The sequence below is a fragment of the Balaenoptera borealis genome (genome assembly GCF_965194805.1).
Source record: "Balaenoptera borealis genome assembly, chromosome: 13".
NCBI classification, from domain to species: Eukaryota; Metazoa; Chordata; class Mammalia; order Artiodactyla; family Balaenopteridae; genus Balaenoptera; species Balaenoptera borealis.
The window spans coordinates 75,418,258-75,432,339 of NC_138870.1; the positions used below are offsets into that span (position 1 = coordinate 75,418,258).

Consider the following 14,082-nt stretch of genomic DNA (forward strand, 5'->3'; position numbering starts at 1 on the left):
ACCTAAGTTCAACCTATCAAACACTTACCCCAAGACTTTTTTTTTTTTTTGGAAACCCCAAGACTTTAAATGGTGAGCCAGTAAGGTAAGGATAGGAGAAGAGTTGGGGTGAAGATTATTGCTGCAGCAGCCTCTGGGTTGTCAATAATCACTGCTGTGATGGCAGCAGGAATGCCAGGGTAGGTTCTTGACCGGCCTGTTCCAAGAGAATGACCTTGGAGTTAGAAAATGCTACCCACCCTTTTTCTAAGCCTCCTGTGAGCTCCCTTCATCCTGTCAATAAATCCCCAAGTGCTCCCATAAAACCAACCAGCTTCCCATCTGTGTCATGAGCAGCTCTTGCCCCCAGACCAGCAAGGAAGTTTGAAACCCTGGGACTTGCTGCTCAAAGTCATTTGTGAAGATGCAGATTTTCAATCATAGTCTGAACTGGCAAACCAGTGGCTCCTCCATTTTTAGCAAAGTGCATTTAACACAATGCTACATTATGTTTCTAGGCTCTCTCCTCAAATACTGGGATGCACTAATTGTGACAGACCCACTTGGCTATCAGTGTACTCTGGGACAGCAGTCCCCAAAGGAAGAGGAGTTATTTTTTTATTTCCCTGGAGCCTCATGATTCCTGATACTCTGGTGAAGGGCAAGGGGATGTTGACAGGGAAGTCAGTTTGCTGAGGCACAGAGAGAAGGCTCCACTGGCCCTGCTCTCTGCATGCGGAGATACTGACAAGCTTGAGCAGAGACTGCAATTGAAGGGAGAGCAATCAACGCATGGGGGGCCTGGGCCTTAGCTACTGGCTACCAATCCCATTTGAGCAGATAGATTTTCATTAAAAATGTCATTTTGAAAATTAGAAAAGCATACACACACATATGCAACTAAACAGATGTTCGTATTCCTCCTCCTCTTCCTTCTACAGTACTCACAGGAAACACATGTCTGTGTTGTCCTAAGTCCAGTTACTAATTAGCACGTTTCAGTAGCACATTTCACGGAGGATTAGCAAGGATTTCAAAGGGATTCCTTCCTTTTAAGTTGAGACAGCTGGTGCTAATTACCAAGCAGGAAAAGAATGTGCAAACAGATCATTGAGAAGCCATCGGTGGAACAGAAAGCTGAGGGGTCTTTGGGTCTTATGGTTGAACTCCTCTCCAGTGGTTGGAAGGGACTGCATATTATCTATATCTTCACCTTGCCCCCAGGAAACAGCTGTCCAGTTTCATCATCCTGCAAGTAGGTGGGAAACACAGTCCAAGAGCATGAACTCAAAGATCACTTCACAGCATGCATGTAAATTTCACAGAAATACAGCAGAGCTCTTGTAGTAAACCATTTCCCTCTCAAACATGCACAGCAAAATAGAAGCTAAGCATGGCCTTTACCTTTTTAAACAAACCCAGGGGATGATCGATTCAAAGTTCATCATTATAATTGTGTTGCTATGAAATGAGGGCAATCTAGACACCCCAAATTATGCTAGTAAGGAAAAAAAAAGAATCTTGACTCTAATTTAGTCACACCACTAATGGAAAGAACACTAGACCAGAAATCAAGAGCTTTCTGATTCATACTCATTATGAGACTTTGGGAAAGTTATCTAGTTTTTCTGAGCCTCAGGTTTTCATCCGTAAATGGGAACAATGGTACCTACCACACAGGACTATATGTGAACATTTTGGAATATTATAAAAGTACAACTCGTATTTAATTTGAATCTCTAGATAACGGTAAAGTTATTGGGTATCTTTGGAATGTGATTTCTAACAAAAGCCAACCAAAGTAATCTCAGCCCAGCGGAAGTATATGAGTACCTTACAGAGGGAGTCGATAGTACTGGGTTCTGAGGCTACCTAGAGAAGATAGAGAACTTGCAGGATGACTAATTGGATTTTAAGAAATGGCTTCATAACTGAGAATAATTATGCAAAGACAGTGCAGCAGAGTGACTAAAGGTAAAAGTTCTGGAATCATACTGCCTCAGTTTCCAGTTCTGCTCTATCACTCCCAACCTGTGTGACCCTAGGCAAGTCACTTGACCCCCAACTGTAAGTTAAGGGAAACAGTAATGACACCAACTCACGGATGGCTACATTGTGAGGATTAAATGAGATGTAAAATAGGCACAATGCTTAATAGATTATAAATTTCATCTCAAACAGTATCAGTATTACAAAGACAATGTTAGTATTATTATAGTCACAGAGCTAACAGGCTCATTTTCCTTTATTTTTATTTTAAGTATTACTGTCAGCCAACATATATTGCTTATATTGGGCAGCTTTTATGCATATTGATTCAGTTAATCCTCAGAACAACCCTATGAGATATGTTAGTGAGTAGCAGAGCTGGGACGTGAACCCAGGCAGAAGCTTGCTCTTAACTATTGCACAAATTAATGTGGGCCAGTGATTGAGATTGGGGTGGGGGCATTTAAGAGTGAACTACTTGGTACAATGGTAATTTGTACAGCTGGATTTGAATATGAAAATGTTACACATGCTTGCTGGGCTGAATGTCCCCCTACACATCATAAAGGAAAATATATTTAGCTGTTTTGACATTATAAAGTAGTCATGCCTTGACTTATCCAAAGCATTGCCATTTGTTCTTTTCTCTCCTTCATTATATCTATTTTCAGGAAACTGAAAACATTCTAAAAAATAAAGGAAGTGTTCCCCCATTCCAAATATTCTACTTTAAAGGCAAAAATAATAACTCAGAATAACAGCAAGATAAATTTGATGAATCAAATACCATTGAAAACCCACTTAACACCCACATTCAATGTCTATCTGAAAAGTTCCAACTTCTATCATTTTTAACAAACCCCAAAGATTTCGCTCAGCTCTTTCGATATCAAAGAAAAAGAAATTTCTGAATCATTGCAAGTGCTTTTTATAAAACACCTAATTTTTAGGAACAGTGCCTAGACCCATACCCTGCACATGAAGGAACTCGGTAAAAGTGCGTCGATTGCTCAAGTGCTGATGAATAGTGTCTGGTTGATATTACATGATATTTCCATAAGTGGAAAATGTAGCAATTTTTATGCATAGGCTCCTTTGAACCTGGGAAGGCGTACCTGCAAGATAATTAATTAGTGGCTGGCAGTGAAGGCTGTAGGTTTTATATAAGTCACTTGTATGAGGGTGGAGAAGGAAATTGTTTGATGTTTAAGGAGACAAACAGAAAGTCAAAGAGAGACAGTGACAAACAAGATGGCCTGAACAATACTTGGGGTCATTTAAAGAACAGCGTCCCTCTGAGCACTCTGAGGTCATGGCAGCTTGGCCAAAGACCTGCTCTTCCCGCCACTGGCTCTCTATCCCGGATTCCAGTTCTACTCATGCCCATCGCTTGCCAACCAAGTTGCTACATCCTGCATCTGTGCTCTTATTTATGCTTGGCTTCCTCTCCAACTTTTCTTCCGTCTCTAATAATCTGTATCTTACCATTTTCAGACGCCTGATCAAAACCCATGTGCCAGCTCCTAGAATGTAGTTTTTTTGCCCTTAATAGACCTTTACTCATTGAACCAGTACTATAACTCCTTTGAAATTAAATTCTTGCTATTCAATTATTCAACCAGGTCTTTTAGACTTAAAATGTTTTTCTTACTAAGCTGCTTGAGAATAGGGTACATAATTTCCACATCTTTTCCGTCTGCCAATGAATTGCTCCTTGTGCTATGCATCACACCCTGTAGATAGTCCACGACTGTAGTAAATTATCCAGAATCTCATGCCTTCAACTTATCCATGCCATTGCGATGGCTCTGTGAAAGACGTGTAATTAGTTCTTGGTACTGTGACAGGAAGTTGCAGAACCATCAGTGTTGACTCTGCCAGAATCTACAGATAACATCTGCTTAAATGCTAGGAACAGGTGGAAAGCTGCATGATCACAGTTAATGCATGGAAGGCCAGTTAACATGGTTATGAGCATGGTTTGGGAGTTCAACTCTCCAGTCTCTGCCACTTTATAGCTGCTTGAGCTAACTAACCTCTCTAACCTCAGCTTTCTCTTCTCTAGGATAAAGATAATCACAGATTTCCTCTCATAGAGTTTTTATAAAGAGAAAGAAGATAATACCAATAGCACTGCACCCGGGACAGGGGAACCCCTCAATCAATACATGTTATTAATATCATGATTAAAATAATTAACCAAGAACTCAAATATGTTTTAAAGACACAACAGGCTATTGCTAATGATACGCAATGTATCCCACTTTGAGGTTTAACTTTTACTAATATATATATTTACCTAGTATTTAAGTTATTTATAATTAATAGTCTTTAATCTTGAAAGCAGTGTGGTATCCAGGTATCACTGTGGCTTGATAGTCATTCAGACAGAGGTTAGAATTCTAGCTTTTCCACTTCCTAGTCAAATGGCAAAGGACAAGTTGGCTAGTATCTTGAATCTTCAGTTTCGTTATCTGACATGAAGGCAAAAATGTAACTCCTACTTTGCGAGATGGTTAAAGTTGCATGTAAATCCTCTAGCAGTCAGTAAAAGACAGCTGTCATGACTTCTGAGCCCTCTATTTTTCTGATTATCCTAAGGGACAGCAGCTGTGTAAGTTTAAGATCAATGTGTAGCAGAAAGCCACATGTCAGGACACTTCACAGAGCTCTACCTCTTCATCTTCCTAGGGGCATTCTCTTTGAATTAAGAGGCAAGTATTTTGGGGGGAACAGACTCATGTGGGAGAGCTTGGAGTAAGCAATTTGTGGACTCATTTTCTATAGAGTTGGCAGAATGTGGGTTGTCATCACAGGCTGGGTATTGTCTTGCTTCCTGCAGTCTTATAATTGTCACACTGTGGCATGGTGTTATTTTCGTCTCAATGATGCACTGATTATAAGATAAAGCTGTACTGCCTGACCAATGTGCCAGGTGTCTGCTTTAATAACTCCAAGTGTTATTACTTAAAAAAAATGAATAGAGACATGGAGGGGAAACAAGGAGCCACCAACCAGCAAGCACTTCAAACCACACCACGAAGAGACCAGATGTTGCTAGGCTGTACTTTGTTTGGACAAGTTCTGCTTAATCTTCCCTGGAATCAAGTGAGGAATTCAACCAGAGCCTGCCCAGAGCAATAAAGTTGAAAATTATTTAGCAACATCTGGAAATGAGGGCAGTTTCTTTTTCTTTTCTCCACTGAGTAGGCGGTGAGAAGACAGGAGGAAGGGATACAGAACTACTCAAAGACCAAAATAAAAATCTAGGTAATTCAACTAATTTTTCCCTACATAAAATATAGAATTGGAGCCATTCATTCATTAATCCAACCTGTACCAGGAACTGTGAAAAATTCAGGGGGTATAATATTTATAACAAGGACAAACAAATAAATGAAACATAGTCCTTGACCTCAAGAGGCTTATATTCTAGAGGTTTAACAGGCAAAAACCAACCAAACAAAGCAATAAAAAACACCAAAATTACAAGTTGAAATAACAGCTTTGAGCATTAAAAAAGAAAAAGAGAGATGAATCACAGGAAAGGATATTTACTGCAGAAATAGGCACCCAGAGAAGTTGTCATTTAAGCTGAGACATGAAAGATGGAAGGAGGAATGGATGTTTTCAGCTGAGGGAGGAGGATGTGTGTAGACCCTGAAGGCAGGAGGAAATTCAGTGTGTTCAAATGCCTGAGGGAAGAAGTCACTGAGAAGAGTGAGTGACGGGGAGAGGGGTAGGATGAGGGTGGAAAGATAGTCAAAGGCCGGCTCATGCAGGGCCTCTAGGTCATGATGCATATTGTTAGTAGAATGGGAAACCATTGAACAACTTTTAGAAGGAGAAAGACATGATGTGATTTAGACAATCTAATATAACAATCAGAGAACAGGCTAATGAGACATTCCTGAAGCTCAGCTCTTGGCTCAACCGTGTATTCGCTGGTGACCTTGAGCAAATTGCTTTGTTTCCTCACCTGCAAAGAGCAATAATAATAGTATCTACTGCACCGTTTTGAGGTTTAAATGAATTATTTCATGGGAAACCAATAGAACAGTGGCTAAGTCATAGTAAGTACTGAATTTTTCACTTTAAAATTGTTCATTTTTTGTTATGTGCTTTTCACCTCAAATTTTTAAAAAGAAAAAGAATGGCTCTTCAGTTTCATCTTGATCAACTGGATAAAGAGTTGCTTAAGTCAAACGAGAACAAAGGAGTTCAGTGTTCTGCTTGGGGCATTTGCATATGTGACGTTCATAATTTATACAAATGAAGAAGCAAGAAATAAGTTACCACAACTCAACACATAAAATTTAAAACAGTGGAAATGAATGATATAGTAAGAAGAAAAATTTAGACAAAAGATAAGATAAAGACCTAGGACAACCTCTGAGAAATGCCAACATTTAAGAAGAGAACCCAACAGAGAAGATTGAGAAGTAGTAGGAAATTAGGAAAATGATCCTGGAAACCAAGAGATAAGCATGCTTCAAGCAAGTAGAATGTCAACTTTGACAAATATTTCTGAGAAGCCAAGGAAGATGAGCAGGGAAGAAGTTCACTGGATTTGACAACCTGAAGGTTGTTGTTGACCTTACCAGAGGGGGTTCCAGGTAGAAGAGATGTAGAAGCACATTGGACTGGGTTGAAGAGTGGAAGAAAGATGAGGAGGTAGAAACAGTTTGTTCAGTTATATATTTGGAGTTTGGTTCAAAGGAGAACAGAAAATAAGGCAGGAACTGAAACAGTATGTATGGTTATGTGAAAAAAAAAGTCTTAGGAGGAAATAGTACAGCATGCTTGTATGATAAAGGGGATAATTAAATGAACAGTGAGATGTTACTGCTGAGGGAAAGCATGAATAACTCAAGGAGCAAAGTCTTTGATAACGCAAGAGGTAGTGGGATCCAGAGCGAAAGTAGAAAAATATCCTTTCTTTTTAGAGGAGGAGCACTTCCTTCATTGTGGAGGAAGGAGAATTGGGATGCAAATGCACCAAATTGACAGGTTTTGTGGTGGGAAGATGAGTTCATTTTCAATGACTTCTATTTTCTCAATGAAGTATATGAGTCTGGGTCATAAGTAGGAGGAGGATGTGTGGGACGTTTGAGGAAAAAGGAGATGATATGGTACAGTCATCCCACAGAGATGGAGAAACATAATTTGATTCCTGAGCAACTCTGAGTGCCTGCTTGAGGTTTCTGAGTTCTCAATCAGTAATCTCGGCTTTGTGATTTTTCCCAACAAAGTTGCGTCTTGGGTTTGGGCAAGGAAGAATCCTGCAACCTCAGAATAGCTGTTATGATTCACCCCAGGCCTATCATATTCAGTTTCCTGATCATTGGCTACTGAGCACTGAAGGAAGTTCAATAAGCCCATCTGTTAAATATAGAAGGGGAGAAATACCAGCATCAAGATATTTGGGCCTGGATAGCTGCCAGCAGTAGCAACAAGGTTATGTCCAAATCCTTGGCCCCAACTAGCCAAGGCACCCAGTAAGAAAGTCTTATAGCCACACTTGCAATGGTGATCAGAAAGGGCTGCCATGGAAATTGCCATATTAAAAAGGTCAAAGTTGTTTCAGGAGCTTCAGTGCAGCCTAATTTGGTGTGAGATATATCTGAATTAAAAGATAAAATACAGAAGAAATGGAAAGAAATGTATTTGTGTTTCTTCCAAGTATACAGCAATCTTTTTTGAACTAAATTGTGTCGAAATGAGTTCTAAATGAATGTGGTCTAAATTAATGACCTGACAAAGGAACATGAGAAAAGAAAAAATAGAAAGCCTGTAAGTCCTACAGAAACCACTAAAATAAAAAGTAGGATATGAAGAAAGGATGGATTTTAATGGTGTCAGAAAAGGTTTTCATATAGAGTAATTGAAGAAGGAATAGTGTCGCAACTGATGTTCTCATTATGGATCAGATGAATCCTCTGAGCCGTCCTTTGGGAGTCTTCCTGTCCTTGTCTTTCGTCACTTCATTTAGCGAGGCTCACATGTCCTCCCCTGCTCCTCACCATCTGTCCACACCTACTCCTCCTTCAGGAATCCGTTCTGTCTTCTCATTATGCTTCAGGTGTCAGTTTAACAAACTCTTCAGGAAGATTTCCTTTGTGGCATTCAGCCTTGTTTATGCCCTTTTATGGAGTATGCTTTCTTGAGAACACAGTATTATTATAATTATGTTTGGGGGAGAATTGTTTGATAGCCACCTATTTCTGCTAACCACTATATTCCCAGTTCTTGGCATACATCCTGGCACACAGAGACCAGTACATAATTGTGGAAGGAAAGAAAGAAAGGGAAGAGGGGAAAAGGAGTAAAAAGAGGAAGAAGAACCACAGGGTGTCACTCAACCTACAAAGGTTTTCTCCTTCCTTTGAATTCATAAGAAACTGTTTTTGTGCCCTGTAGTTAATACTTAAATATATACTACTCTGATACATCTCTTGTGTTTTCTGATGTACACATACTGCACACATAGTTAAGTATTTAAATGAGCAAGACTCACACCATTTATATGTAAGAATATAGGAAATAACCATATGCTGAGAATGGCATCAAACATGTGCTATAACATGCAGATAATTTATTATTAATCTGCTAGGGTTTTATCTGAAATATTATTTTTTTATTGATCTTATTCATTAAAAATTTTTTTTAATTGATGTATAGTTGAATTACACTATTTCAGCTGTACAGAAAAGTGATTCAGTTATACATATGTATATTTATTCTCTCTCAGCTTCTTTTCCATTGTAGGTTATTACAAGATACTAAATATAGTTCCCTGTGCTATGCAGTAGGTTCTTGTTTATCTATTTTATATATAGTAGTGTGTATCTGTTAATTCCAAATTCCAAATTTATTCCTCTCCCCCCTTTCCCCTTTGGTGACCATAAGTTTGTTTTCTATGTCTGTGAGTCTATTTCTGTTTTGTAAATGAGTTCAATTGTATCATTTTTTTTATATTCCACATATAAGTGATCTTATCTGATTTTGTCTTTCTCTGTCTGACTTACTTCACTTGGTGTGATAATCTCTAGGTCCATCCATGTTGCTGCAAATAGCATTATTTCATTCTTTTTTATGAGTGATATTCCATTGTATATTGGAATATACACATCTTCTTTACCCATTCATCTATTTGTGGACATTTAAATTGCTTCCATGTCTAAGCTATTGTAAATAGTGCTGCTATGAACATTGTGGTGCATGTATCTTTTCCGGTTAGAGTTTTCTCCAGATATATGCCCAGAAATGGGATTGCTGGATCATATGGTAACTCTATTTTTAGTTTTTTAAGGATCCTTTGTACTGTTCTCCATAGTGGCTGCACTAATTTACATTCCCACCAACGGTGTAGGGGGGTTCCCTTTCCTCCACACCCTCTCCAGCATTTATTACTTGTAGACTTTTTGATGATGGCCATTCTGACCAGTGTAAAGTGATAGCTCATTGTGGTTTTGATTTGCATTTCTCCAGTAATTAGTGATGTTGAGCATCTTTTCATGTGCCTGTTGGCCATCTATATATCTTCTTTGGAAAAATGCCTATTTAGGTCTTTTGCCCATTTTTTGATTGGGTTTTTTTTCTTTTTATATTGAGCTATATGAGCTGTTTGTATATTTTGGAAATTAATCCCTTGTCAGTTGCATCATTTGCAAATATTTTCTCCCATTCCGTAGGTTGTCTTTTTGTTTAGTTTTTGGTTTCCTTTGCTGTGTAAAAGCTTTTAAATTTAATTAGGTCCCATTTGTTTATTTCTGTTTTTATTTCCATTACTCTAGGAGCAGATCCAAAAAAATATTGCTGCAATTTATGTCAGAGAGGTACCTGCCTATGTTTTCCTCGAAGAGCTTTATAGTATCCAGTCTTACATTTAGGTCTTTAATCCATTTTGAGTTTACTTTTGTATATGGTATTAGATAATGTTCTAGTTTCATTCTTTTACATGTAGTTATTCAGTTTTCCCAGCACCACTGGAACGTGAGCGTTTCCATGGAATAATATAATCCTTAAATGTCCTAATTGCCATGTAAAAGTAGCAAGGTGTTCTTACTTCTCCACTGTCACTGCCCATCACTCTCTGCTTCACGTTTTAAGCTCTATCAATTCTGAACAATCCTCATCGTTCCTCAGAGGCCCTTCCTTTCTTCTGACTGCAATGTTTTCTTCTGAAGATCTACTCACTCAAGACTTACTACATCCTTCACATCATTTAGGAAGCGCACCACTACCTCTGTTCTACATGAATTACTGTATGAGTCCCCAGTTCACTGCAGGACTGTGTCTCTTTTATCTCTGTATTCTCAGGGCTTAGTACATGAGTTGAAATCCATAAACTAAGTAAACATCTATGAAACTGAGCTATTGTTTATTATGAAGCTACACCCTTCATGATTTCATAGACTTCACTTCAGCCTTCCTGAATATTTGTTCCAGGTTAATTGTCATAATTTATATATGTGTGTGCACTTCTTTCTAATTGTATTTCAAGTTCTTCCCAAAGCAAGGCCGTGGGAATCCCCACGTTCAAGTAGGCCCCTGGGCTTGGTCCACTGCTGTCTTGTATTCATGCTTGGGTATTCATTCACCAACATTAAAGCTCAGGAAAGAAGATATGACAAAACAGGACTCCCTCCTCCATGGCATGAGTCCTTTGCTGGTTTCAGAGGTGCATGGTGGCTAATGTGGAAAATACATAGGAACTTTTCCTTGGAACTGGGGTGGGATGAAAAGTGCCTGCTGTGAACATTGCCATCTTTTCCCTGACACTTCCCCTCCAGTTTCTGAGGATATAGCAGAAAACAACCTTCTTTGAAGATACTGGGTAACAATTACATAAAACAAAAACACATTCTTCCAATGCACTTGTACTTTCAGAGATTCCAAGTTTAGTTCAGCTGCTGGATGAGCTGCTTGATTTGTGTGCCTCCATAACCAGGTGAGCCCACTTCCTTGAGGAAGCCCACCCTATTCTTGGTAGTGTGGTGGGCCACTGAGAGTTGGAAAGGGTGCAAGAACCCTGAGATCGCCTGAAAATTCTTCCCTGGGAAGGCAATTTCATGAATGAAGTCTTCCAAGCAAATGACACCAAACTTCCCCAGGTGCTCCTCAATCACTGTGTTGTCTGTCAGAGGGATGATTTTATTCTTGGCCTTAGCTTGTCCGTGTTTCAAGCTGAGTTCCCGAACAGACTTTAGATTTGGAAAGTCCCCAGGCCACATAAGAGTCCACTATACCAAAGCGTTTTTATGGTATGAGGGTTTACTTTCACAAAGATACCACTGAAAATCTTACTTAGGCAAAGTTTTCCAATGATACTCTGCACCAGTAAACTCACCACATTAACCCTTTGGATGCCTACAACAAAGGCCAAGAAAGGTTTATCTGGCACTTTCAAGCCATGGGGTTTCCCTTCTAACCATCTAAGGTGCACCCTGTCATGTAGTTGCTGCCAGGAATCATTTAGGAACCATTCTAGTCACTTAAACTGAAGCTCTTTTCATTTCCTCTGCTCCTTTTCTTGCAAAAGTGCCTGCTTCTCTTGGGTGGCTTTGAGGGCCTGATACGCCTTCCTCTTTTTAGGAGGTTTTCTGGAACCAAAGTGATCGTGTTTTTTTTTTTGCTCTTCCTTTCCCATCTTTCCAATGCTGCTGGCTACCACTCATGCGCAGCCCCACTGCACTTTAATTATTGCCATTTAAAAGATGACCACATTATGAGAGGCATAATACCTACCAGAAATAGATTTTTCACATTAAACCATCCTTTTTTAAAAAAATTCATCTTGGTTATATAAACCTGTGTCAGAAATTTTGCAAAATTATTCATTCCTGTAAAAATTACTTTCAGATATCCTACCATTTTATCCCCAGAAGGTGACATCAGCTTCTACCACATAAGAAAAAAAAATTGCATTAAATGGACATCTTGAAGATAAGAATGCATGCTTTTAGTACAAACAAGCTTTCTCCACACTTTCCTCTTTCTTCTTCACCCCATTCCCTTTGTCCTACCACTTTTCCTTTCCTTCCTTTGTTCTTCTCCATTTCCAACTGCCAATGAAATATGGGACTTGCTTAGACCCACTTAGAGCAATCATGGGTTTTAAGTTTGCTGACTGCTTTTCTAGCATGAGGATTTAGGCAGCAGGGAGCACAGACTGGGAATGTAGGCTAATGTTCCCAGGTTCTAAATATCACCAAATCAGAAAAGAATTGCATTTGTGAAACTGAAGAGAGACTCTTTTTATCTTTTAATAACCCCCTATGCCATCCTTAGCACAAAATGCAAAAGAAAGGGTTAGAGAAAGGGCAAGAGGACTTATCAGAGAAGAGACTTTCTGCTGGGACGTTATAAGTAGCATGAAGGAAGAGTGAATTAAATTTCAGTTAACAGCGCTGAACCCGCAAAGGAAAGGATGGGAAAAGGCAATAAAGAGCTGTGACAGTGCTGACTGAGGATTTAGCAAAAGGGCAGGGTGCCCTCCATCTGTTTGGAGAGTGCAGGCTGAGCCATTGGTGGGGGGCGGCGATCATCCTCAGGGAAGCTGTGACTCAGTGACTCTGCCAGCAATGATGTGTGGGTAAAGCAAAGAAGTACAGTAAAGAAAATGACTACCCAGAATGTGGTGGTGACAGCAGCACTTACTGGCACCTGTAGTGAGAAAAACTCACTCATTCACCTTTTCAAGTGTTGTTTGTGAGGCAGCTACTCTATGTAAATCAGAGTCCCTAACTATGCACCCTCTTCCAGATTCCTATAACTTCATATTTAGAGTCTTCCTAAATAGGCTCCTTGTCTCTGGCCTCTCCTTATTCCAGTCTACTCTACACACAAAGTCCAGGAAATTCTTCCTCCTACACAAGAGTGGTTATATGCACAGGTTCTGGAATTAGGCTTCCTGGATTCAAATCCTGGCTCCACAACTTATTAGTCTATGAGCTTAGGTTAAGTGAGCTAAACTCTCTGAGCCCCCAAGCATCAGTCAGCTCGGGATAAGTAACAGAAACAAAAGTTCCCAACATCTTCCTGGTTTTAACAATAGCGCTTTGCTTCTTGCTCATGTGTGTGTCCATCCTAGGTCTGATACTATGCTCTGCAAAATTCTCACTCTGTGATCAAGCCTAAACCTGCCGCCTCACCTGGATCAGGCCAGCCAGTGACAGAGGAAAATCACAGAGTAACACTAAACCTTTTGCAGATTCCTCATCTGCAAAATTACTTCCTCATCCTTTCCTCCTTAAAGCCATACTCACTTCCCTCTAAGACACAAATAAATGTTCAGCCCAACAAAGACAAAATATAATTTGCCATTTTCTCCCCAATAATTTAGCTTGATATTTCATATACAGTTGGCTCAATTAATATAGATTAATGGACCCACCCAGGGAAAACAGGTATTTCTACAAAAAAAAGTTCTGCTTACAAAATGAAACTAAGACATCAAGCCCTTATTGTTACCTTGACATTGAACAAGTTACCTCCAGCACAGGAAAGTTGTGGAGGAAAAACTACATAAGAGCCTTTTTATTTTCAATGAATATGCCCACACATCTTCACATTTCTAAACACCTTTATAGCATATCATCTATTTCGTACAATACAGCAAAATATAATGTCATGAAAGTTATTGCATTTGTGAAGATGATGACTAAAAATTAACAATGCTACACAGAAGAATGACAGCCAGTACATTAGTCAGGCTAGACGCACTCTTGTAACAGACAACCCCAAAGCTCAGTGACTTACAGTAAATGTTTGCTTGTTCTCTTCACAGTCCTGTGTGGGGTGATGGTAAGAGTGGCACAAAAGATCTCATCATGGTGCAATATGGGTTGGTGATGGCAAGGAGTGGGGCTAGGAGATCTGCTCCACATTCACATTCAGGAACCCAGGCCCCTTCCGTCTTGCCACATCTCCCTCCTGTATGTCCTTGGAGTCCTCTCTATTCAGCTATAAGATCGGTAAAGAGATTAGAGGATTGCATTTGGGAGGATTTTATGGCCTAGGCCTGAAAAAGGTGTATATCCTTTCTACCTCATTCAGTGACCACAACTCTGACACAAGGCTGCATCTAACTGCAAAGGAGGCTAGGAAATA

The 14,082-nt window shown here is 39.6% G+C and overlaps 1 pseudogene across 1 annotated transcript; it reads right to left on the bottom strand.

The window, feature by feature from the left end:
* Positions 1 to 1,216: 1,216 nt before the first annotated feature.
* On the bottom strand, positions 1,217 to 13,745 carry LOC309609842 (large ribosomal subunit protein uL30 pseudogene; annotated as a pseudogene). Its single transcript has one exon. The product of its transcript is annotated as a large ribosomal subunit protein uL30 pseudogene (transcript).
* Positions 13,746 to 14,082: the final 337 nt, after the last annotated feature.